Source organism: Neodiprion pinetum, chromosome 1 (assembly GCF_021155775.2).
Source record: "Neodiprion pinetum isolate iyNeoPine1 chromosome 1, iyNeoPine1.2, whole genome shotgun sequence".
Lineage (NCBI taxonomy): Eukaryota > Metazoa > Arthropoda > Insecta > Hymenoptera > Diprionidae > Neodiprion > Neodiprion pinetum.
The window spans coordinates 34,786,267-34,810,505 of NC_060232.1; the positions used below are offsets into that span (position 1 = coordinate 34,786,267).

Consider the following 24,239-nt stretch of genomic DNA (forward strand, 5'->3'; position numbering starts at 1 on the left):
TGCCCGGCTAACACAGTGCCACACTGACGCCGACGGCGACGACGACGCGATCTTTCTTCCCCGTCTTATTCCACGCGGCCAACGGTATCCCGTAGCTTGGCAATGATTTGCGAGTTTCGTTCCCCGGCCCGAGAGACAGGGCAAAGTTGTCTTGGATCAAGTCTCATCCGAGGAAATTTCATATACGTACAATTTTAATTATATTTCAATAGCGGATAGTTCTACTCGGATATTTATAATTTTCTGTCCCGGTCACTGACGCCATATTTGTTTTCAACGTACTAGCATCGACCACGTCCATGAGTTACGTACTTCGTTTTATATAAGATTAAAGTTGGAAACGTTAACGTAACGATGTAGCGTAGAAACAATAACCATTGATTTAGAATTACAAATTTTAAAACGATTTTTAAAGAATCGTTTCCATAATAAAAACAGAAAACAAATTTCAACCTCGTGTTTTCGGTTTTTATTGTCTCGTTATTAATAAAAACTGACGAGTTGCCTCGTGCAGACTAATGAACAGTGCCATCTTTTCAAAAATTGTTAAAAAACTGTTTTATATGTTCGCTTTTGGTTTTTGACGGACGAAATTCCAGATTACGATTATACAATCAATCATGTCTGAGAAATTTAAAATTTTTCTCCGTTGTTTCTACGCCTCTTGCGGCTAAGGAACTGCGCTTCGGTGCGATCAGTGCAGTCAATTGCGCCAGAGTCGTGTACGTTACTTTGTGTGATGGAATCTCGTGTGAACGACCTCGGATCAGCGAGATGTTGTGTAGTATTTCTTGGCATAGATGTAATTTGCCAGTAAATACAAGCAATTACCGCAAACTCCGCTGAGAGAGAGAGAGAGAGACAGAGAGTAAGAGTAAGAGATTAAGAAAAATATGCCTTCTGTTCGTTTTTACCCTATTGATAATGTACGCTCCATTTTTCTTTTTTTCTTTTTTTCTTTTCTTTTGTCTTCTTACTCATTTCTTCCCGCTCGCATTTACTTATTGTTATATCAGTCGTTGTCGATACATTTGCGGAGATACGATACGTGCAACGTTATGTTACGCGTGCACCATTTGCAAACAAAACATCGAGTCGACGCTTAATGCTCCGAGCGTGTGTTTGCGAAAAATTTCGTGCGAGTTGAAACATATTCTATCGAATAGTCATCTTCCTCGCTAATTATACGTACATAATGGCGTCTAGATATCGCCTTGAACCAACCCGTGATGATCGCATGTATACCACGCAGCGTAATTACGGCAACGGATACGTCGCAACAATTCCAGATGCAATGACGCTAATGGTAAAAGCAATCTAGATTTTTGCCAAGCCTCCGCGTTCATTGTGTGTGCGGTGAAGGAAAACAACAGCTGACAACGAGTCTCAGGTGTACGGGTATGCATACGAATCTCATATACTTAAATGTCAGCCGGCAGCAAAAGCATCCTGCGGAGAAGAGAAGAATGTTGAGGCCGTTGTGGCAAATAATTATCATTGTATATTATAATTAGCTAACGATTGAGCCGAGCGTAGAAAATAGCGAGCTAATATATCATCGTCCAGGCCAAGAGTCACGCGGTGGAATCTAATTTGCGATTCGTATAAATAAAGTGATCGCTGCAGCTGATTTTCTACGGGAATGTCGATCCGGGTAAGAAACTTGGGATCGGGTTTTGTATTCCAATTTGGAACTATGTATTTATCTTCAACGTGGTTTCATGTACAACAAATGATTATCACGCACGTGGAACTTGGAGTATGACTGACGTCTCGTTTTAACCGCGGTTATTATATACCTAGGGGTTCAATTCTGTGGGTTTTAAGATCAGACTTGCGAGGTTTTAAACTAATGATATATCGTTCACAGAACTGCTCGTCAAGACATGTGTCATGTGAACGTTAGAACTTTGTCTATTTTTTCTCTCTCTCTCTCTCTCTCTCTTTCCGTCTACTTTTGCTTTTTATGTTACTTCTAGTTTTTTTCATTTCCAAGCAACCTTGACATTAGGTCAAAGAATTGCATTGCAGGTGGTGATTGGTGGGAATTTTTAACCGTCCGTTGTACTTAAATTGCGATTTTTAATCAAAACAGATATATGTATAATACATACTTCCTCGAAACTTCCAATCGTGAAATAATTATATAGCTCTAACATATTATTATACTGACGAGACGCCTTCCTTTTGGGACAAACTTGCCCCGTGCCCTATTCGCAAGATTATTTTTATTCTCAGTACCTGTAACTTTGAATTTTTGACTGTCGTGTGGGATACGCCTCTGTCGAAATAGTATTTAAATTTAATACACTTCGTTTTATTTTCAAATCAAGTTTCCATAATCATATTTATCACGTGCCTTATATTATACATGAATAAACGATCGTGAATTTTTCGTATCATCGACCGTCCGAACTTACCTAGAATTTCATTTTTGGACACCCGCATGCTGTGGCGCAAAGGTGATTATCTTTAAAAGTGATCGTTTTATCGATCACGTTTGCAATGTTACTTATAAATTATGAATGTCTTGTGCTAATAAATCAGCCGAGAAACCCGTTAAATGTTCGAAGCTCTCTTCCGCAAAAGGTGTACGAAATTGTGCGGCTCGTTGCTCCGCGAATCGTGGCAGAAAGTCGCACGAATGCTTCGCCTGATCGAGTCTCTTCGTACCGCTGCTCGACATCAAGGGTCGCGGTAACTCGATATAAATTTCTTTAGCCCGATGTCAAAAACAAGATTTCTTCCCAATTCAATGAACGGACAATTGTTCCTAATATTTACTAAAACAAATGAAAGAGTGCGCTGCAATATTTTGGCAAATTTGCCGATAGGACTGCATCGTTATTCTTTATACTCATATGTGAACGATTCGTCAGGAAGGTGAATAGATTTTCAGAAAATTGTCCGTCGAGGCGATAGTCGGAAGGCCAGGTTAAAGAAGTGAAAATAAACCTGTCGTTTTGAAGTTTCTTGTTGCAGCAGGTCGTTAAATAAACTCAGCGTGACACCGAGTGACCCAACCTACATATGCGTTTGTCATAAAGTACCCGATAAGTAGAAACCTGCGGCAGTCCGCCATCGCAACTCCTAGGACTTTATACTGGCGTCGCGAGAAGAGAGAGCGCGGCACGAGATATAAACAGTGATTTTCACAGTACGTTTTAGTTCTTCACGAATCGTACGCATTGTTTATTTATTCTTTTTGTAAAATGGTATACTTTTCCAATTGTCGTTTACATCTAACTCCCATTGTCAATCCGTGTTTTTCTACTTTTTCTCCTCTGCAGATGGTCTGAATTCATCGAAGTGAACGCGTAGGAAATGGCCCGTGAAGAACAGGCGAAGAAAGAAAGAGTCAGAAACTTAGAACGACCGTATACTCTAACCGAGATGTAAAATTTCGTGAAACCTTCTCGTTTGACTGAAATTGACAATTTGAAAAACTTTGAACTCCGTTCGTGATCCGTTTCACAAAGCATAAAGGAAACTTTTATACCGAGTAAAAATCATCACGAGCTTTTAAAGAATGCTGTTTCCAATCGCGAATTGCCGGTAGAATATCAGCGATAGCTCGATTATTGAATTCGCTCGAACCTCGATCGCTGCAGCAAACTTAACCCTCTGGAATTTCGCGCGCTGCAAGAAAATTCTATACCTCGAAAAGAATTGATTCTTCCGCAATTCTGCAGGCTAAGAATCGCGTGGGTATCGAGTGACTTGTCGGTTCCCCGTTTTCGAAGTTGTTTCTTCTCTTACCACGTATAAATTGTTGGACCGATTTTGACATTCACGATCCCGTGGGAGTTGGTCGAGTACCGTAAAAAGGTTGAAAAAAATCGCGTCCTGCAGGCAGTTTTGACACTCGGCATTTGGCGTTGTTTCGCACGCCTCCGGAGTGCATCTCACGTCGAGAAGTATGCGGACGATCATTGTGAGCTGCGTTCGGTTTGACGGCGATTCGATTACCGTACCTACGTCGTGTGTTGGAACACATGTGCCTGCAGCAGCAGTACTTTCACACTGAGGTGAACAACATCGGGACGGTATCGAGGCCAGGGGTGGCCAACCGGTGTTTGCACAAGTTATATGACCCCTCGGAAAAGTTCGTTGTAGTTAAATCATCCGCATGTTTACGCCGATCGACGTTACTCATTTTTATCATTGTCACGCGCGGTTCCGCGCTTCGGGATTAGATGGATCAGCTTAAAACCCCCGACTCCCATTCTATTTCGGAGCGGTGAAAGAATTATTCGGGAATTCGCACACGAACGCCCGCTGATTTTTTAATGCCTTGAATGATTTACCGACTTGTCGTTTTTTTTTTTTTTACTTCTCTTCCTACCTTCGCTACATTTACGATCGAACGTTCACACGTTACAACCTTCAAAAGCAAACGGCTGTTATACCCGGGTCGGCTAGTTAGATAATACCGGAACTGTCGATGCAGTGTCGTAACGAATGTATAAAAAGTCTCCGAGTTGAGTAAACTCGCTGTTTTCATTTAAGTAACGAATTCCGATTAACTTTTGCACCGTACGCCTGTCTTTTACACATGCGCTTGGTGTGTTATGATACACGTCGAGGAATTGTCTCTCCACGCGGTATACATTTCAATTCCATCATCCTTTCTTACTCTTCGACGCTGCTGCAGTACTGCAAACTTATCGTCGTCATTTGCCACGCCATTCGATCACTAATTGCGACCGGCACGTATCGTCTAGATTCCGTACGGGAATTGGGATACAAATGTTTGCGTACGCATGAGGCGGTTCATTTGATTTGGCAAATCGTCGTTTCCACTTTGGGCAATCAAGCCGCGAAGAAAATTCCCTCGAAACGTCGAGTTGTAGTCGTTGCCCCGTTTTCACTCGCCGCAGCTGCCGTTTTATACGCTCAGGAATTTTCGGCGAGTAATGTTTTGGCCGAACGAAAATTCCGCAAATTCTTCGCTTATTTATTTATTTTTTTTCATCTTTTGAACGATTTACTTACATCAGCAAACTGAGGCGACTACGCTTCAGGTTTAAACCTGACACCTATCAGATCCCGGATAGAAATTAGTTGACCAGGTAATCCCCAAGCGATTCGTCAACAATTTCATGTGTAACGTAACACGTGTCTACTTGGGTTTCCGATTACATAGGCAAAGTTATTCCAATTTTTTTGTTGATACCGAGCGGGATATAATAGCTCAAGAAGTATACAGAAACGATTAAAAATCTTAGAAATCATGCGATGAATAAACCGCTGACGATGAGAGAGATTTAGCGTCCGTTTTTGTCATATTTCAGGTTTTTTTTTTTTTGTTATTCGAAATATTTTTGTTTCCTCCGACCGAACAACGCGTCGAATGTTTTTTTGTTTCGGCGAATCGTTGTTAATTATCATTTCCATTTTATTTCGTTTAATTTTTCTTTTTTTTTATCCTTACAGAAATATCGCGAGTATCTTATATTATACGTATGCACGCGCGAGTAATCACTCCACACGTGTCTGTTACGTGGCAGTCACGTAGCTTGTACAGAAATTAGCAGTGTTTACTAAACGTTTGGTATTACGTCAACGTATACAGAGTGGTCGATTTCATCTCGCGGACTCGATTCGCTGAAGAAATCGAAATTTTTAGTCAGTTGCGAATAAGGGAGGGGGGGGGGGGGATACGGTTCTCACTTTCGTAAGGCATTCGTCACTTCGTCTCATCTTCGGCTCTCCGATGGTTAATATCTCGTCACTTTTTTCTTTCACTATTGAAAAGAAAACCACCGATACCGTGTCACCTCGATTTAACGTACACTCGGTATAAGACATTAATTAGTTGGGGGTTATTCACGTTTGTGCCGTAGTATTCCAATGTGTAGGTATACATACATAACGCAAGCATGAAACGTATACACGTTTTGAGCTCGTTGCGTGTTTTGTTTCCTAACTTTTTTCTTGTTAATTTTATTTATATTTCTGTCTTTCTCTCTCTTTCGCTTCCTCTTTGCCTCATGTGTGTATAATAGGGTTTTTAAGGAAACAACATTTTGCCATTTTCGTTCATGGCCTCCTCCCGTCTAAAAAGTTTATTTAGGTTGAAAGAAGGGTTTTGTTAAAAAAAAAGAGCATTCCACGTCATGTGGAAGATCGCGCTCAGTTAATTTTTTACTTTTATACATCGTTTTAAATTTATTAAGTATCGTGAAAAAATTTGCTTTCATAAGTCGTTCTCTAAACTACGTATAAATGTATAAATATTGTATTATATCGATACAAAAGCGCACGCACGAGGGATGAATCGTATTACAGCACCGATGCTTGAATCGCGACATTTTTTCTTTCTCTCTCTCTCTCTATAAAAAAAAGAAATTCAACTCACCGTCTAACGATGATGACGAAAGCATCAGCAGGCATGCAGAAAAATGCGATGCAGTAACGAGAAGCGAGATGTTTCTATGGAACGAAAACGTTGAGATACCATCAATTCACTCGACGAGTATCGTGATTTATCGATGTTTAAATTTGGCAGAAATTTGAATTTTATTGACCAAACAATTCGCAGTCGCATTGACGCGGAGAAATATACAACAGCATGGACAAAAGTGTGCGGCATTTGGTGTGTCGGAAGTTTCGTACTTCGGCAGAGCTCTACATTCATATCCGTCCCGGTGTTTGCTCGAAGTGCACGGTGGGATTCGAAGCTGCCAGTTGCGGGGTTGGATGTCATTTCTCAGCGGTCTTCTTTTTCTCATGGGGAATTTTTGTAAATACTTTGGGCACACGCGAGAGCGTCAATCACTGTCAAGACCTAGCCTACGGAAAAAGATCCACACAGGTCAACGAACACCCGGTCGTATAATTTAGGAGATATTGCCGGAGTCGGTTCCCCGTCTAACTTTTTCTTCGCTACGTCTGTAAAGCACGTCTTTGCGTGTGCACGTCTATGACTAACACACAAATCAGAATCAAAAGAGTCGACCTCGAGTTACCTTCCGCCGAAAAACGCGCGCCTTTGAGTCGTATAATCGTTGAAACCGTCGAGGAGTCCGCTGTTGGTTGTCGCACGTATCCAACACACCGCGACACCTCTCCGCGCATGTTGCATACTCCATTAATACCCGTGCACACACGACGTATATCGTAGGCGCCGTTTTTTATTTTACCTAACAGACTCTGTTAACACCTCCGGCGTTGGTTTTATTTATTTATTCTTTTTCTTTCCCCGCCGAGACGACGGCAGCGCTTTTATAATGACGTCTCTACAGCGACTTCATAGAAGAAGAAGGTTTTTTCCCACCTCTCCTTGTACTGTATACCTATACTTGCAGTATACCTCGAACCTGCAGCATTACGGTTAGATACTCTGCAACACCTTAATCAGAATACACGTGAAAGTTACCAGATACTCGGACTCGGTTTCTTCTTTTAGAAAAAGGTAAAGATGGAAAAAACGAGAGATGCTCCTCTTGCTTGCTCTCCTCTCGTCTTCTTCTTGTCGCGGTGAAACTCCGCACGGGTAGAGGACGGAACGTTGTATACTCGACGCGCGCAACTCGTGGGTGTGTTTTCCATTCTAGTCAATTGCAGGATGATATAATAGTGCAGTTGCACTTACCGAAAAGAAAAGAGGGCGAAGAAAAAAAAAAAAAAATAAAAGATTCATCTCCCACGCGAAGGTATAATGTCACGAGAATGACGAGAAAGCCTGGACAGAAAAAAACGTTTACGACCGGTCGGAGCTATCTTCTGGTCATATATAGCTTATAGAACGAGAATCTGAGAAAACTAGCTGTATAACAGCAGATGAATTGAAAGAAGACGCGGACGACGCTCGGCACGAAATCAGACCTTCTGTACAGGTATCGTATAACAACGGAGCTACTTCGTACGGTATCGTAAAAAGAATAGCAGTACTCTCGAATGCTCGCATCATTCAAGGACGTACGTAGGTAGGCACGATGTACCGAGTTAAAACCGGATGAACCGTAAAGGGGCCATCGGCCTTCGGAGACAATCGGTGCCTGTAAGCTACGTAGGCTGCACTCGCTGCACCTCCTTCCTCCTGCGTGTATCTTTGTCCCGGAGCCCGGAACGGAAGCTGTGCCCTTACCGCCGGACCAATCAAGGGGTTTCCCCTCTTTAACAGGTGTCTCTCTCTCCCTCTCTCCCTCTCGGAGACTCATGCGGTGACACCCGTTCGCGTCACTTCTCGCCCGTCGGTGCAACGTCCCCGTCACGAGGATGAAGATAGAATCGTCTGCAACCACCCTTCGTCGGTCCGGGAGGCGAGGCGCGCGCGTCTCTCCCGCAAACGGTCGTTCCAGCACCGACGCGGCGTGCTATCTTCTTTATTGTATGATTATAGCGGAGCTTACGCTGCTTCACGCTCGCTCCGCTGTTGATGCAGAGGACCAGTTCGGCTCAGGGCCTGATAGTTTAACGTCCGCGCCAGTCGGCTTATACCTGTAGCTGTACGATCTCGCACCACGATTGGGCAAAAGTTTATACCTGTCTGTGAAGCTGCGCCGATGCTGCACCTTTTACAGAAGCGCCAAGGCCTCGCTATCGCTTTATGTCATCCTGCAACCGCACGGCTCGGCGCTGCTCTCATTCGAACTCAGCTATGCAGAATCGAGCCAAACCGCAAGAATGTCGAACGCTGCATGGGCGTGCACGCGTTTCTACCGTAGAGTTAAACTATACGGGAATTTTCATCATGCCAGACAATTATCTCTGCTATGTTTATCCCCTCGTGTTTCTACCCGCCGCTAATAGAAATTCGATATTCAGGAATTTCATGATTTTATTGGTTGAAATTTTTTTAGAAAAAAATTAACCGCGTGTATTGAAATTCTTCGTAATTACGCGTATATTGAAATATACGCAGGCTAACGAAGGTACAGCTATAGAATGATAATGTAATTGATACTTTTTGCAGGTACCAGTGAATTGAAATGCTAAAACATTTTACGAATATATTACTGACGGTTGAAATTGCGCTTTCGGGTAATTTGACGGTGTTAAAAAGAAACGACAAGACGGAATTAAAAAGAAAAACTTGCAGAAAACATCGTCTGCGTTTATGATGAATCCTGCAATATAGTTTCTCGCTTGCTGGAACAATTAATATTATATATTCATGAAATTCATTATTCGATACACATATATGTGTGGAAAGTGGTGGCTGCGACGGCGATATTCGTGAATTACGAGAAAATCGAGACATCGAGAAATTCTGCAAATTTTGAAAGCTTCTCTTTACGTTCGTTTTACGTGCTTGTATATCATGTACATTACACATACCTATACGTACAATCGATCGTACTTACAGAAACTCTGTCGTCACTTCTTTTTTCTCTCGTAATTCGTTCTTGTTTGCTTATGCCAAAGTGCAGGTTTCGATAAAATTCAACTCCCATATCCGTAAGCTTTCAAAAGTTACCTGCTCGCACCCTCGTGACAAAATTTTATACTTACATCGCTGCACGTTTACCCTTCATCGTCATATCCGTGTCTCGACATCCGAAACCGACATCCGTACCGAAAAGTTTCAACGAAAGTCTAAGATGGTTGAAGAGAAGAAGGAAGAAGAATTGAAGAAAAACGTAGAAACGAGCTAATTGAAAACGAATCAAAGAGCAAATGAAACTTGGCACTTACCCTCCGAGATTTCCTGCTGACTACGAGCTAGATCTCGGTTATGTATTCAGGGCTTAGTTAGCCTGCGGAACTTTGCTGACTCCGCGGTCGCTCGGTACCTACTAATCAACCCCTTTTCTTTCGCTCGCTCTTTACCATTCACCACTTGGCGGACGAGGCTCAATTCGAATTGCTCGACTCTCTCCGGTATAACTGAACGTGCAGTACGCGCTTACGTGGGGGAACGATGCAGCAGCGTCAGTCTAGACGGAGAAGCTTGCGGGGACGGCAGGGTGGCGGGGAGGGGGAGGGGGGGGGGAGGAACCCGGGAATAATTGAGCGGACAGGAAATTCAATATTACTACCGATTTAGCAAACGCACCATCGATTGGTCCTTCGCGAGGTTGTTTGCACGCTGCACTGCACGCCGTCGTTGCAACTTTTTGTGGGTGGGGAGGGGGTAATAAACGCAAAGGCGGGTAAAAAACGAAAAAAAAAAAACGGGGCGACGTGTCTACGTATTTTCTGTTTCCATTCCTGCTCAGGTACAGAGAGTTGGAAATGTACCCGATGGAACGGATGCGGATCGGGTTTGGCTGGATCAAATTACGCTTTCGCCTAGACGTCAACACCCTTCTCGATTCGATCTTCGATTGCGAATGCCTCGGGGTCGTTTTCGCGATACTTCTCATATGCTGCATCGTGGGCAGGTTGGCAGCTGATACGCCACCGAGTGTATACCAAGGCTGCACCCTGGCTTCTTGCGATCTCGTCAAATGCCAGACAGCGTGGCGCTCTCAAATGTCTAGCTGTGTAGGTATAGCTCTAATCCTTGTACTTACATATGAAATTGTAAACGGGTGTTGGACTGCGTCGAGTGAAACTTGCAAAATTAATGACGAAGTGACAGTGAAATTTTACGAGTGCGTACTGTAACTGAGTTTCAGGTTTATCACTGTCGGGACGAATCTGGCATTTATTGTACATTTGATGTAAAGATTGAACGCGCGTATTCCATATCAAATCAGACTGCCTGGTAATCCGAACGTAAAAATATCAAAAATCCAAAACAGAGAAAGATCAAAGTGCTGAAACTTCACCGAGATAAAAATTTACAGAACTGAAAGTCTTGGATCATTCGAAATTTCGTTGTTTCAGATTTTTCATTTTTGCACTTTGACTTGTCAGAGTTACCCCCTTTTGGCATTTTGTTCTTTCGGAATTTTGCCCTTTCAGAACTTTGCACTTTCGGAACTTTGAGCGTCGGGCATCGGACCATTCGAAACTTTGACGGTTCGTCAAAGTTTAATTTCATTACTTCAAGTTTCGTTACCAAGAAATTCAGGAAGCTGAAGTTTATAACATTAACGTATCGAAACGTTGAAACAAAAATTACTATTTTACACCTTTAGAGCAACTCGAAAGATTGAATTTACAAAATCTGAGTTTGTTCATGCTTCATCAACGGTTTCATAAATTTCAGGTAATCCTATGAAGTTGTAAAACAACGAGCTTTTCTGAAGATGCGTCATTACAATAACGTTACAACTTAAGTCTGATAAAAATTCGGATTTTGGCATTTTCGGAACTTTTCAAATTCGGAATTTCAACGCCATCGCACATACACCTGTCCGACGTAATAATAATTATAGCCATTTATTTTCGCTCTGCGTCAAAGCTTACTTTGCACTGTGGAAAAACGGACGTGCAGGCCAACGGGCAAGCACACAAAAAAAAAACAAAAAACCCAACCAACAAAATGTTCGTTACATGTGCATTCAACTTGCGAGCAACGGTAACAGATAATAACAATATTATTCCCATTATCATACGTAAAATCTGCATACGTACCGCGCGTATACTATATTTTACGATAAGCCGTGGTTATACGCGACGTCAGGCCAGTGCAAAGGGCTTTCGGACTTAATCCCGCGCACGCGGCGCATATTTAAACGAACAACGACGATGACCGTCGCTGCAGCAGCCGTGGAACGAACGGCCATTCCCTCGTCCTCGTCGTCGTACCTCGTAACGTTACCAATTTTTTTGCCAATTTTATTCCGTTTTGTATCGCGCCCCAGCAGCCCCCCGCTTTCTCTTCTCTTTTCTCCTATTTCTTTCGGACTCGGAGACGAGACGAGGCGAGACGGGACGACACGACACGAGACGAGACGACGACGATGTTGGTGGTGGTGGTGGTGGTGGTGGTGGTGGTGCGAGATCGAGCGTCGGTGTGCTTCGAGGCGGGAGTGGCAGGCGGCGGCAGGGGTTGATGCCCGGGTCCACTTCCTAGTCTGGCTGCCTGTATCGACCGCCGGCGCGGCGTTCCGTCCCCGTCGACGACCTCCGCACCCTCGGCACCCTCCGTCGCTCCGTCTACTCGACGACGACGACGACGACGACGACGACGACGACGACGACGACGAGACGAAGCTGCACACGCGAGCGCGGGGTGTTCGCTCGCGCTTCTACAGCTATAATAATAATGATTATCGCTATTGTTATTATTATCATTGTTACCGATGCACTCTAACCCCCGCCCCTCCCCCTCCCTACCACTCCTCCGTCTTCGTTCCTCCCTTGCGTCGTTATTATTGTTTTATTGTTGATACACCGCGTCGATCGTTGCACATCAACCATTCCGCACGTATGCACTTAACGAAATTGCGAGTAATTGCTGCGCACACTCGAAGACGCGACGAATAATATTTTCTGTATATGCGCATATTTGTTAAATATATATTATATGTGTGTGTATGTACACGTGTAATACAGACGGTATATAATGGGGAAAAAGTTTTAGCGATGATTGATTCGCGAACGATATTTAATCGGCCTTTCGTCGCGATGAAGTCGCCGGTTAGAAAATTTGGCGATGCTAAACGAAATATGATGAAATACGTTTTTTTTTGCTTTCCGTTGTACATCCACCTTATTCATTATATTCCTGAATCTTCTAAATTTGTACAATCGCTTTCGTGTACATGTACGTAAGTAAATGTTACGTAACACGACGCGCTCTGAGTTACCAAATTTTCTTGAAATTTAATCTACGTTTCTTTTTATTACTTTCATCGCATCGGTAGCAATGTTGCAGTGGCGGTATTTTGCTGACGACTGAGAGGTAAATTATACTATTGAAGAAACGAACGAGAATATCGTGAGATATGCATAAGAATAGTAAAAATTGAAATAAAATTAGACAAACGACGTATTCAAATCTTATCAAGTGAAACGGTCCGATTTAACACGATTATTGAATAACTACAATGAGTGAATCTTATTGTTTTTGCGACTTTTGTGATTGAAATTTTTTTTATCCAGAATCGTTATACATTTTCGCGCTAAATGGTTGACATTGATACTTGGCATGTGAAACACGCGTTGATTACAGCTTTTTTCAAAACCGGTCGAAACTTTGTCGAAGATCGAAACGTACCTATTTGAGCAGAAATATGGTTTGGAAAATCCATAACTTTGTTTTTGGTTTTCATATGCGGGTGACTGCGAGGGTGATTGTTTACTGACTGGAAAAATAAGTTTCATGATACAATATACTGCAAAATTTTATCTACTGTCTTCGTACCTGACGCGGTTACCGTATGGCAATATCCTACAGCGTGCAGTGTACGGCGGATATTGTCTATTACGGTGTGGTTTTTTGCTCCTTCTGGGGTATGCTTACAGTGAATATTTGATTGAATTGAATTGACTCGCCGCGAAATCTAGTAAACCCTGAATAGAGATGCTTTCATGATTGCATAAGCGGGCATATAAATTTCCTTCTGTCCTTTACCCATTCACTTGTGATATACGACGTCGGAATAAACTAAAAACAATTTATGGTTTTGTTGTTGAGGAACGAGCTTCATAAAAATATCGATATTGAACCCTTTTTACCATATGGAGTTCACACAGTTCTTTTCACAAATTTTCGGTTCTTTGGTTGTGAAACAGCAATAGTTATGCCAGACGTGTGCGGACGTACTAATTTCGGTAAAAATTATGTATTCAATTCATTTCCACCTCATAAATTTTCACTCAAGCCTACAACCGCACTATTCGCTGGGAAATTAAATTATGTATACCGGCAGGTCTGCAACACTTCCTGCATGCAGTACAGCACCTACCAACAAGGGTTTAAATTTTCCGTGGAAGAGAAGAATAGAAAAAAAAAAATCTTTCCCACAAATCCGGTGAATCAAAAATTCATAAATGGCGGGTAGGCATCGTTCCGTCATCCGTATAACGAAGAATTCGCTAGCGTGCGATCGTGCAAATTTAAAAAGTAAACTCGAATAATTACAGGCTGACTCGTGTCGAGCTTTTGACGTCGAAACGAAGCCCGCGCCCCGAAAGCTTCCTCCACGTTGGTAGGCGAAGCATCCGAAACAAGCTTGCCGGACATTTTGACAGACCGTTCAACTTGGCCGGTTGCGTTCATTGTCCGGTTAGTTTTGCAAAGCGTTGATCAACATCCTTTCGCCGCGCCGGTCCCCCATGTCGTCGTAGCCTCTGACAATCAGCCGTCGTGTGCGTGCGTAGGCGAGAGCGAATCAGTGCGACCTGTCATGCAGCGGCGTGCTAATGTTCTCCAATTGCGCGATGCAGCGGCCATAATGCACGCCGTGTACGCCGGCACTCGCCCGGTGCACTTGCATCCCGGGTAGTAGGATGGATATGCCCACCTGCACGTCGCGTAGCGGCCGCGAGGGGCGGACGGGCGGGGTTGCAAACGTCGGCGGCGGGCTGCAGAGGACGCATGGACCGCTGCTGCAGCGGCGAGAGGAGAGGAGAGGAGAGCAGCGAAGCGCGGAGGGTCGCCGACCCCCGGGTCGATAGCCGACACGGCAACTACCCGCGACCAACTAAGCAGCCAACCACCCCGGACTCCAGACAACCGCCGCCGCCGCCCCCCCGACCTTTTAGATCCAGCGTGAACTTCCTTCCGTGCGGGACGACGCGATGTGCTGCAGCCTCTGTGCATCCAGAGTATAGTAATGGTACAACGTTCGAGGGTTACAACCGCGTGTCTCTCTGGCTATATCCGACTCGCCGTGTGCATACCGGGTGTTTCTCTTGTACGGGTAAAAGGGACCACCGAATATCGTCAGGTCGAAGGGTCAAACTTCCGGTTGTCCGGCGAATTTCGATCATCGGATGATCATGCTGATCAGGAAGATTGCTGTGACGACGATCGGTCGTGACGATCGGTATATGTACGTTAGACCTGTTCTTAAGAAGAGTGAAATCGAATTTCGATGGTCACGTCCCTCACATTGGTTAGAAATAATTTATAAAAAAATTGCATTTTTTTTTCGTCTTTATATTTACCTACCCCTGGAAAGCCTTATTTTTTCTCATAAGAAAAGCATCGGTTTTGCGATGGTCTTATTGAAAAGTATGTTTTTCTTATGAGACAAAGTACGGCTTTCTAAGGTGGTTAAATATAGAGGGGGGAAAAAAATTCAAGAATTTTTCTAAATTATTTTGAACCAATTTGAGAGGTGCGACCATCAAAATTTCATTTCACTCTACTTAAGGACAGGTATAATGTATGTACTTATACTTTCACAGAGTGAGTATTCATCGAATTTATATATACGTAAGCTAAAGTAACTCTTCTGAAAACGCAAGGAACGGTAATAGGGTAAAATCTTTAACGAGAGTTCGGATAGCAATTTTTCACTTCAACTTGTTTCAATGTCATAAAAATTTAAAACGATTTGTTCCAATGCAATCTGCGATTCATTATTTTATTCGGAGTACTGAATTTTCTCCAATTTCACTCGGACCTTTTTTCTTTTTATTACATTGGTATCGTGAAATATCTAATTTTTCGAGATTGCACGGATATCGATTCCGACGGAAAAAATAGCAGTATTGAATTAACGATTGAAATTGAAGTCGTCGTCGAGTGAAATTCAACAAATCTACCAGATGTTTTACTATTTTAAATGGATTCGGAATGAAAAGGCGATAGTTAATTTTTTGTTATCAAATCTTAGTATATTCTTGTTTGTGCATTTTCAGGAAAATCTTTGTAGCTTATGAATACATTATTAGATAAATACTCAGTGTGCGACTATATGGCAATAAAACAAAAAAACTTCTAGGAATCGGAAAGGTTTCGAATTTCAACGTACCCACGTAATCTCTAATCAGACTCACTTGCGAGGGCTTATTTTCCCTTTTACCCCAGACGAATGGTGCAGACGACGAGTCAATGGTTCTTTAGAACGTGCAGCCTGGACGCCCACGTTCACCACAGTTTATAAGACAGTCACCCTCAAACTCAGATAAGGATCTTTTGAAGGAGCCTTTCTAACGAGGCGAAGTTTTCATCTTTACCAAACCAATTTGTTCAGGACAATTTTTATTTCGACTTTACGGTTTGAGGCTCGAGGCAATCCTTCAGTCCTTAGCTCCTCTCAATTGAGACTTTCGCAAGAAACTAACCCTTAAATTGACCGCTGACTGCGTTGAACTTGTTTTTTATTTTATTCGTTTATTTGTTTTTTTTTTTTTTTTTATACGAAAAATTCAGTATTTTCAGGGTTGAAGTTTGACAGACGTGTAAGCTCCATATGGCGTCGTTATCAAGCTTAATACGATCGACTGCTAATTCTATAGCTGTTATACCTTAAGCTTTAATCGAAGATCCATATTCGTCAATTTCGGTATTTCGCAAATCGGTCTGATTGTATGATCTACTGCAAGAATTCTGAAACGGCTGCAGTATTTCGGTTCAACACGATAAACCAAGTATTAGCGATTTATCATATTTATTAATTTACATAGTTTTATACAGATGCAAAGAGAAGGCTACCACGAATGAGTAGCTCACATTGGCAGGTAGATATCCGTAATAATAATAATAATAATAATAATAATAATAATAATAATAATAATAATAATAATAATAATAATAATATACTGCAAGGATGTTTAGTACAATCGTGCAGGTAAATGATCACATCTTATTACAAGTAGTTTGGTGCTTTTATCACCTGAATGCCAAGGACTTCCATGGTGCCTGGTGGCTGTTCGCAGTACCTGCAATGTGGCAGGTTGAGTCAGGGTCAAATCGGGTGCATCCTAGTCGAATTTTCCTGTATTTGTTCAGGACCAGATCAGGCATGCCTCGAAGTCGATTATGTAATTTCCCACTTCAGAATCCAAGCATTCTGATTGGTTTGCAAAGTCTGGTAGAAAATCCGGCTTTCCCTGTGAAATTTCTTCTCGGAAAAGGTTTCGAGGTTTCGAAAGACTGTATTATTCCGTACCATGTGAAGTTTGAGACGTGATGCGAAATCTGACCGCTTGAGATGAAACCCTGATTTCTAAAGTTAATAACACCCGACTTGCTGGCTCGTGAATGATTTTCCTTGATTTTATATGCGGCCGCTGATTTCAGCTGTGCGGAATCGGGCTCGTCCAGCTGTGTTGCGTGCGTTCGTGCGTGCGTGCCTGGATGCATTTTCGCACGCATGATCTCATCCGTCTTGCCATCGGCAGGAGTCTGCAGCAACATCCACAGGCGGCGGAGGACCGTTCGAAGTTTGCGGAGCTCGCGGTGCAGAGATGTAGCAGTAGTAGTAGTGGTGGTAGTAGTAGCAGTAGTAGTAGTAGTAGGAGCAGTAGTAGTAGTAGTAGTAGTAGTAGGAGCAATAGTAGTAGTAGTAGGAGCAATAGTAGTAGTAGTAGGAGCAATAGTAGTAGTAGTAGTAGTAGTAGTAGTAGTAGTAGTAGTAGGTATAGAAGTAGTTAATTCCTACGCCTTATCCCGTTAGCCGAGCTGTACGCATGAAACAGTTAAGGTACGTTCTTACAAAACGGGGTTCGAGCGAGCGAGCGCGCGCCATAGTATTCGTAGCGGCGAGTGTAGAGCTGGAAAGACGAAGATGGAGAAGAAGCAGAAGAAGAAGAGGAAGAGGAAGAGGAAGAGGAAGACGAAGACGAAGACGAAGACGAAGATGAAGACGAAGACGAAGAAGAAGCAGAAGAAGAAGAAGAAGGAGAAGAAAGATTCTAGCAGGGCCGTTAGGCCTCGAAAAAAAATTCCGATCCTCGAACCTGAATAGTGCCAAATTTTTTTTTCTTCTCTTTCTCATCCCTTTTTTTTCTCTCTCTTTTCCGCCTTATTCCTTTTTGTTCATTTTTTCGCCCTGGCGCGCGTGACGAGCAAAGAACCGTAATATCGTATGAGTTTGGAGAATTTGTCTCTCGGTGAGTCGGTGGGCTGGTATAACACCGCGGCATGGGATGAAAAATCGAAAAATGTGAACGCGATCCCGGTTACGTGTCGCAAGTCGGGTGTGAAACATAATTCGGGACCGTAGCTGGACCGAAACGTTCGTTGCGGTATCCATCTCTTCTCGGAAGGTTCGTCTGTTGCAGTGGTTTGGTCGACGACCGGGTTTTTAAAATTTATGCTTATCCTCATCCGGGAGAAAGGCGGTCTGCAAAACCGTGGACTTCCTGTGCAGAAATAGCGCGTTTGTTGAGTCCGCAGGAAGGTTGATACGCAAAGGGGGAGGGGGGATGATGAAATATTTGACCTCGATTAATTATGAAAGGCATCCGGAGACCTGGGTCTGAACCCTCTGCTTCATGTTGTGTAATTGTGTACCGTTTCCGTCTTCACTCAGACCTTCGGCTTCATATTACCAATGCTTCGATTAACGGTTTTCACAAAGTTATTCAACGACCAACTTTGTATACGAATTGCATAGTTTCTATTAGCATTCAGACGGCGTCGACTTTCCGACGGATAGAAAGATTCGTTCAAGTTATTATGTGTAGTACATGCAACGAGATGGAGGATAATCTCACGACAAATCGCAACGAACTTGCCGCTGACTCGGAATCAGGCGAGGCGACGCGACGCGCATCCAGTCAATTTTAGAAAATTGCGAAACAGTGTATTGAGTAGGTCGCGTGAAATAATAGTTCGGACTGAGCTCGGTAATACCGAATACATATACATAAAATTGCAAGAGAAGAACCGAAATAACTTTAATGTATATACTGTAAAAGAACACGGGGTGAATAAACTTTTCTGGTAGTCGGCCAAATAGAAAAGTTTCAAGTTTCGTTGCTATAGCAAACTATCGGGAAAACGAATGCCGAAGGATCGGAAATGAGCAGCTCATTGCCTTGTTTCTCTCTCAAAATTTATACAAGGAACTTATTTTATAGCTAAACGAGTATGTGGAGCACAGAAATAACAATCGTGACTGAAACTAGATAGCTATGTGTATAACAAATACCATAAATTGTTAAAGAATCTTCGCACGTAATATTCACCAATGAAATATACATTTTCAGACGTTTAAGGACATGAAATTTCCATATATTTTTTTCTTATCTTTCGCATATCCCACTTTGCCAGCGCGTCGCGAAGTAAAGAAAAAATAAAAGAAAGAAATACAAATCAACAAAGAGAAAAAAACAGTACAGGCGCTGACCACGGAACAAATTCTGAATCCTCGGTCTAGTGTAAAAAAAAAAAAAAATAATAATAATAATAATTTAACCGCGTACCCGATATGTATCTATGGATCAGTAGACAGTTTCTTCTTTAAGAGTCAAACGTTGCTGGTGATTCGAATGACTTGGCGGTTTAGCTTATCGGGTCAAACTTGAATCGGTCATTGACCACACGGTCCTAGAGTAAATTTTGCAACGCCTCGCCAATGCCGGCGTCACCGGTCCGCGGCGAACGATGGCAAAACATTTGTCAGAGATTTTTGCAGATTTCACCGGTCGATTGTTAAATTTTTTTCTCAACATTTTGCAAACTCTACGGTAGCAATTGCTCGCCCGCAATAAACTCGTTTTCATGCGAGCTGTGGCGAATCAGCTGACTTACAGGACACGATAATCCTAACAGTACTACACGTATACTCATATGCCAGCGAACCTATTCAAACCTCCGGGATGTATGAAACGGGATTTCAGAGATTAAGATTGGAGACCTAGTCGGCGGGCGTAATCACAGGGGGGAGAATAACACGATTAAAACGTTGTTCCTCCCTCCGTTATCGTCGGGATAGACGGCGACTGCAGTGTGCAGTACGTCGGCCGCGCACCGCGGAATGACGGTATTATACCTACACAGAAGCTTTATCCGCAACGCAGATACGGGATATTACATTATTATAGGGCAACGAGGCCCACGGCGGTAGCTCGGCTCTTATGAATGGGGCCATCCTGCACGGCGCACGCTGATTCAGAGAGCTCGTGACTCGTCGATTCGAGATCGCGGAGTCTCGGTGCCGCGGTGCCGGGTATGAAAAACCCTGGTCAATTTCGCAGAGAGAGAAAAGTGATAAGAAACAACGTGGAAACACAGCAGCGACGGCTTCGACGTAGTTGACCATTACTCAGGTATTCGGACCGGCTGATTAACCCAGTAACGTTATACCTGACGTGTTCCCTCGGCGATGCAACTTTTTTCGTTTAACCCCCCGTATGGTACGGGTTCAAAGAGGTGTACCAGCTGCACGAGCCTTGATGATTTACGGATGACCGATGCCCGCTGGATTTGTGCCACCACGCTTCGATCCTCGCGTCAGTCGTCGGCCTGCCCTGGAAGATATTATCGGATTCCGCGTGGTATATTATAATCGCGAGCGGCTGAGAGAAGGCGGCTGGACGATATCGCCGGATAGAATCAAACTTTGGCTATAAACGAGGAGTTATAAACCGTTACGTTAGGTTCGCGCGAACCGGGACTAAAGCTCAAACCTGTAGAACGGAGGCAAATCTGCAGCTCTCGTCCCACCGATCTTCTTGGGTTTGCTTGCTCGCAAGGCCGCGACACGAACTGCCGATTTTAAATGATTAAAATGATTACCAGTTTGCGTAACGGTTCACCGAAACGCTCTTGTATACAATCAGTCTTCGCGCTGTAGGTGTATCCAGCTTTTTGGATCAGGACTAAATTGAATCGTCGTTTAAATAAGTCAACGTGCTATGCCGCGAAATGTACCTGCGGCACGGAAATCGTACAGCCGATACGTACACGCGTCCAATGTTCGTTGAAATTTTTAAATAATCCAACGGTGAATTAGAAATAACATCGACATTCCCGTCTTCGTATCCCCGAGCTGTAGAAGGCTATCAGCCGTTATAAGAATTGGGATATCATAGTCTCGGTACGTAGTTATGCAGCTGATTTATTATCTGGGTTTCGTAAATTACGTGGATAAGATCAAATCTTTTCATTATACTAACCGAGAACCCATTACCTACTTATTATTCCGGGCGCCGTCGGATCGACGCGTGGAAACCGTTACAGTTATTGAGCTTGTGCGCAGAAACCTTCTACATTAATTTACACTCTGGATGATGATGATGATGCTGCTGCTGCTGCTGCTGCTGCTGCTGCTGCTGCTGCTGCTGCTGCTGCTGCTGCTGCTGTTGCTACTGCTGTTGCTGCAGCAGCCGGTGAAATCAGATTCTTTGAATAATCAGCTATAAGGTTAAATCCATTGTAACAATCCCGATATTAATTCCGTTACGCGGCGCGCGTTACGTGACCGGCCGAATAATACAAGTTACTTGTATATTCGTACTTTTGTTCCTCGATTATTACCAAACATCCGGCTTTAAGGAGTTTCCCTGTTTGATTTCGACGTTGATGTATATATCTCCAAATATCGAAAATAGCCTATCTCAAACGCGAAAAAGGGTTCAACACACCCATTTTTGTTCAGAATTGCGTATCGAATGGGGCTGTTGAACCCTTTTATGCGTTTGAGATACGCGGACGTCGATATTTGGAGATGTGTACGTCAACGTCGAAATCGACCAGGGATACCCCTTAAATGGGCGGGTATGTTGTGGAATTACACAGCTCGGAATTCTATTTCGCGATAGCATGGAATTGTAACACCAGACGCTAGTGACTGAGCAGACAGGACGTTAATTAAGCTTCATTTCTCGGCGTTCTTTCGATCTTAAATTTAGTTGGAGAGAATGGATTGCCACCCTTAGCCTTCCGTATCTGGTGTAAGACACAACCTGATTGAACGAGCAGCATGACAAGCGACGGCCGAGCGTCTCGAAGCCTGCAATCGTGAAACCTGTTTGTTTAATCGTGTGTTTTCGTGACCTGGAATTACGATATATTATAGCTATAACGTGTGCCTGATGAAAAGAAAATAAAAACCCGTCAAACACGATTGTCATAATTAGCGTGGCGCTGGCTCGCTCACGTTTTAGTACTTAAGAACGCGTATATATATATATTCGTGCGAAGGAGAAGAAGAAGAAGAAGAACAAGAACAAGAAAAAGGGGGTGAAGACGAAGGCGAATGCATAGTAGTTTTGACGCGCAGTGCTTATATCGTTCTTCTTCCCCTTCATCGGCTTCTGCTTCTTCTGTTCCTTCTGCTTCTTACCCGAGGATAAGCTAGAAGCTACCGCAACGATCTCGCACACGTATCGCGTGTCTAAAAGCCTGAAACGCACGACGGTGTGTATGAAATCGGTACCGAGAGAAGGAGGAGCGCGCGCGTAAGAGCGCGTAAGAGCTCCGAGGTCTCTGAACCCAGAATGCGCCTCCCTGGTATCTTCTATCTAGCTGGCAACCAACAACCAACCGTCTTTTGCCTCCCCTCCTCTCCTCTCCTCTCCTTTCCTTTCCGCTCCGTTCGACGTCAGCCGCCTCGCTCTCACCTCCTCGCAGCTTCCAATCACGCGCGATCTTTCTACCACTTCATCCCCCTCCTCGCATCCCTTCCCCTTCCCCGGGTGAAACTAAACATTCCGAATAGATTTGGTTTTCGTTGTTTTAGTGATAAGAAGCAACGGAGGAGTCAACGCACGATTTTGGAAGGTCGTCTACCTAACGGCTCGCCTCTCGGTTCGCCACCAATCGGCGATCGTTATTCGCACACAGGCCAAACGCTATCGGTCCGTGATGTATGTCACGTCCGTGATCGTGTGGTTATACGACAAGATCCGTTGACGACGAGCGAGAAAAGAGCGGAAACTTTGGAATCCTGATCTGAGTATACAGACGGATTGATGAGATCATTGTAATGGCTCGGTTTTTGTTTTTTCGACTCTTTAAGGCTACATTCGGTCCGAAGGAAGGCCATCTGCTATTCTCACGGACTAAACATGTGACTCAAACCCCATGACTGCGGACCGAGAGCATCCGTGGGATGCGTATTATATACATACGCGTAGTGTATATAATATGAATATATACGTCCGTGTGCGTGCGCGCGCGTGTATATAATAGCTAAGAAATCGGTTTCTAGAAACTTTCTAATTTCAACGCAGTGTGTATAGGAGCGAAGGTCCTTTGTGAGAGATTCTAGAGATCAACGTACGGAGTAAATGCGTTGAATAATTCCACGCCCGGTATTCTTGAGAGCTCGAGGTGCCCGCATATGAATTTAACGCTTTAAACGCACACACGAGAGCGTACAACCCATACATGCTCACGTGTTGTTTTCGTTGTGTTTCCTTTCGGCGCCTCCTGTGTTTTCTCTCTCTCTCTTCACTTCCTACTCTTCTTCTTCTTCTTTTCTGTACACTCATAGTAAGTTACTTCATCGATTTGCTTGTGTCATCATCGCCAACGAGATAACAGCGCAATGCAACTCGGCGGTTGTTGTTGGTATTGAAAGAAAGAAATAACAACTCCATCCTTTACGTATAACTCGCGGGCAATGTTGATCTGACTTAATGACAGGGTATTTCCTCGTTTGTATGTTCCAGGTAAATACTATCTTCATTATTCTACCCCCCGAGAAACATACCGGGTACACATATGACCGTTGGAGTTTTCTTCCCCCCTACCAGTTCTCCGTGTCTTTTCGACTTATTCAGGTAAGTCCGTTGCAAATGTTGTTGCATACTACCGAAATGCAAATATGTCTGTAGACCATGCACATCGAAGTTCCGCGAGGCTGGTGCACGGTGAAAGGTGAAAATACAGGTCATTCAGTGTTGCTGAGGGCACATATCAGACCTGGCGTGCGGACGCCTGTATTGTCAGCACAACACCGTCGTAGCATCGTGTCAGCTCTGCAGCCACGGGACACAGACACGAGATTGACAAATTTGAACGGCCAACTCTCGACTCCCCGTAAACAACTTAACAGCTACCCAACCTCTGGTGAGAGTCTCGTTCCCTGCGTGTAGCCTGCATGGTGCAGGCCTTAAGGTTTGCTTTAAGCCGTGGCAGCGGGGGAACGAGGAGGAGAGATAAATATGTGCGAGTCGATGCGCTGCGTGAAGCGTTTGCTCGGTGTGCAGCGGGATGACGTCGATGATCGTTGGGAAACGCGATTTCACCGTCTCTGTTTCTCCCATTCGTCATTCTTACGCTCCTTATAATTTTCCTGCAGCAGGCACCGTTTTACTTGTTCTTTACCAATTTCGTGTACCAACGCCCACCGAGGCTCCATGCATTCACAGCGGCTATGAAAGTACGAACTTTGTGCAGTAAAAACGGTTGCGTACTTTTGTGCCGAGAAGATATCGAGTCGAGTCCGGAAAGATGCAGTTACGCGGATCGCATGCGGGCTGCACGAGGGGCAGGCAATTTTCAGCGTGAACGATACGGGGCCGTGCAGCCGCATCCTGGCTGAGAG

The 24,239-nt window shown here is 43.8% G+C and overlaps 1 protein-coding gene across 3 annotated transcripts in view; it reads left to right on the forward strand.

Annotated features, from left to right (window-relative positions):
* E23 (Early gene at 23) overlaps positions 1–24,239 on the forward strand; it is a 114,429-nt gene that overhangs the window by 52,485 nt on the left and 37,705 nt on the right. Inside the window, exon 1 of one of the 3 annotated variants that reach the window (XM_069134131.1) lies at positions 23,456–23,472. The exons of the other annotated variants lie outside the window; for them this stretch is intronic. The gene's annotated coding sequence lies outside the window, so the exon portion shown is untranslated. Of the gene's footprint in view, positions 1–23,455; positions 23,473–24,239 lie in introns of those variants that run through there. 3 annotated transcript variants of the gene reach the window in all.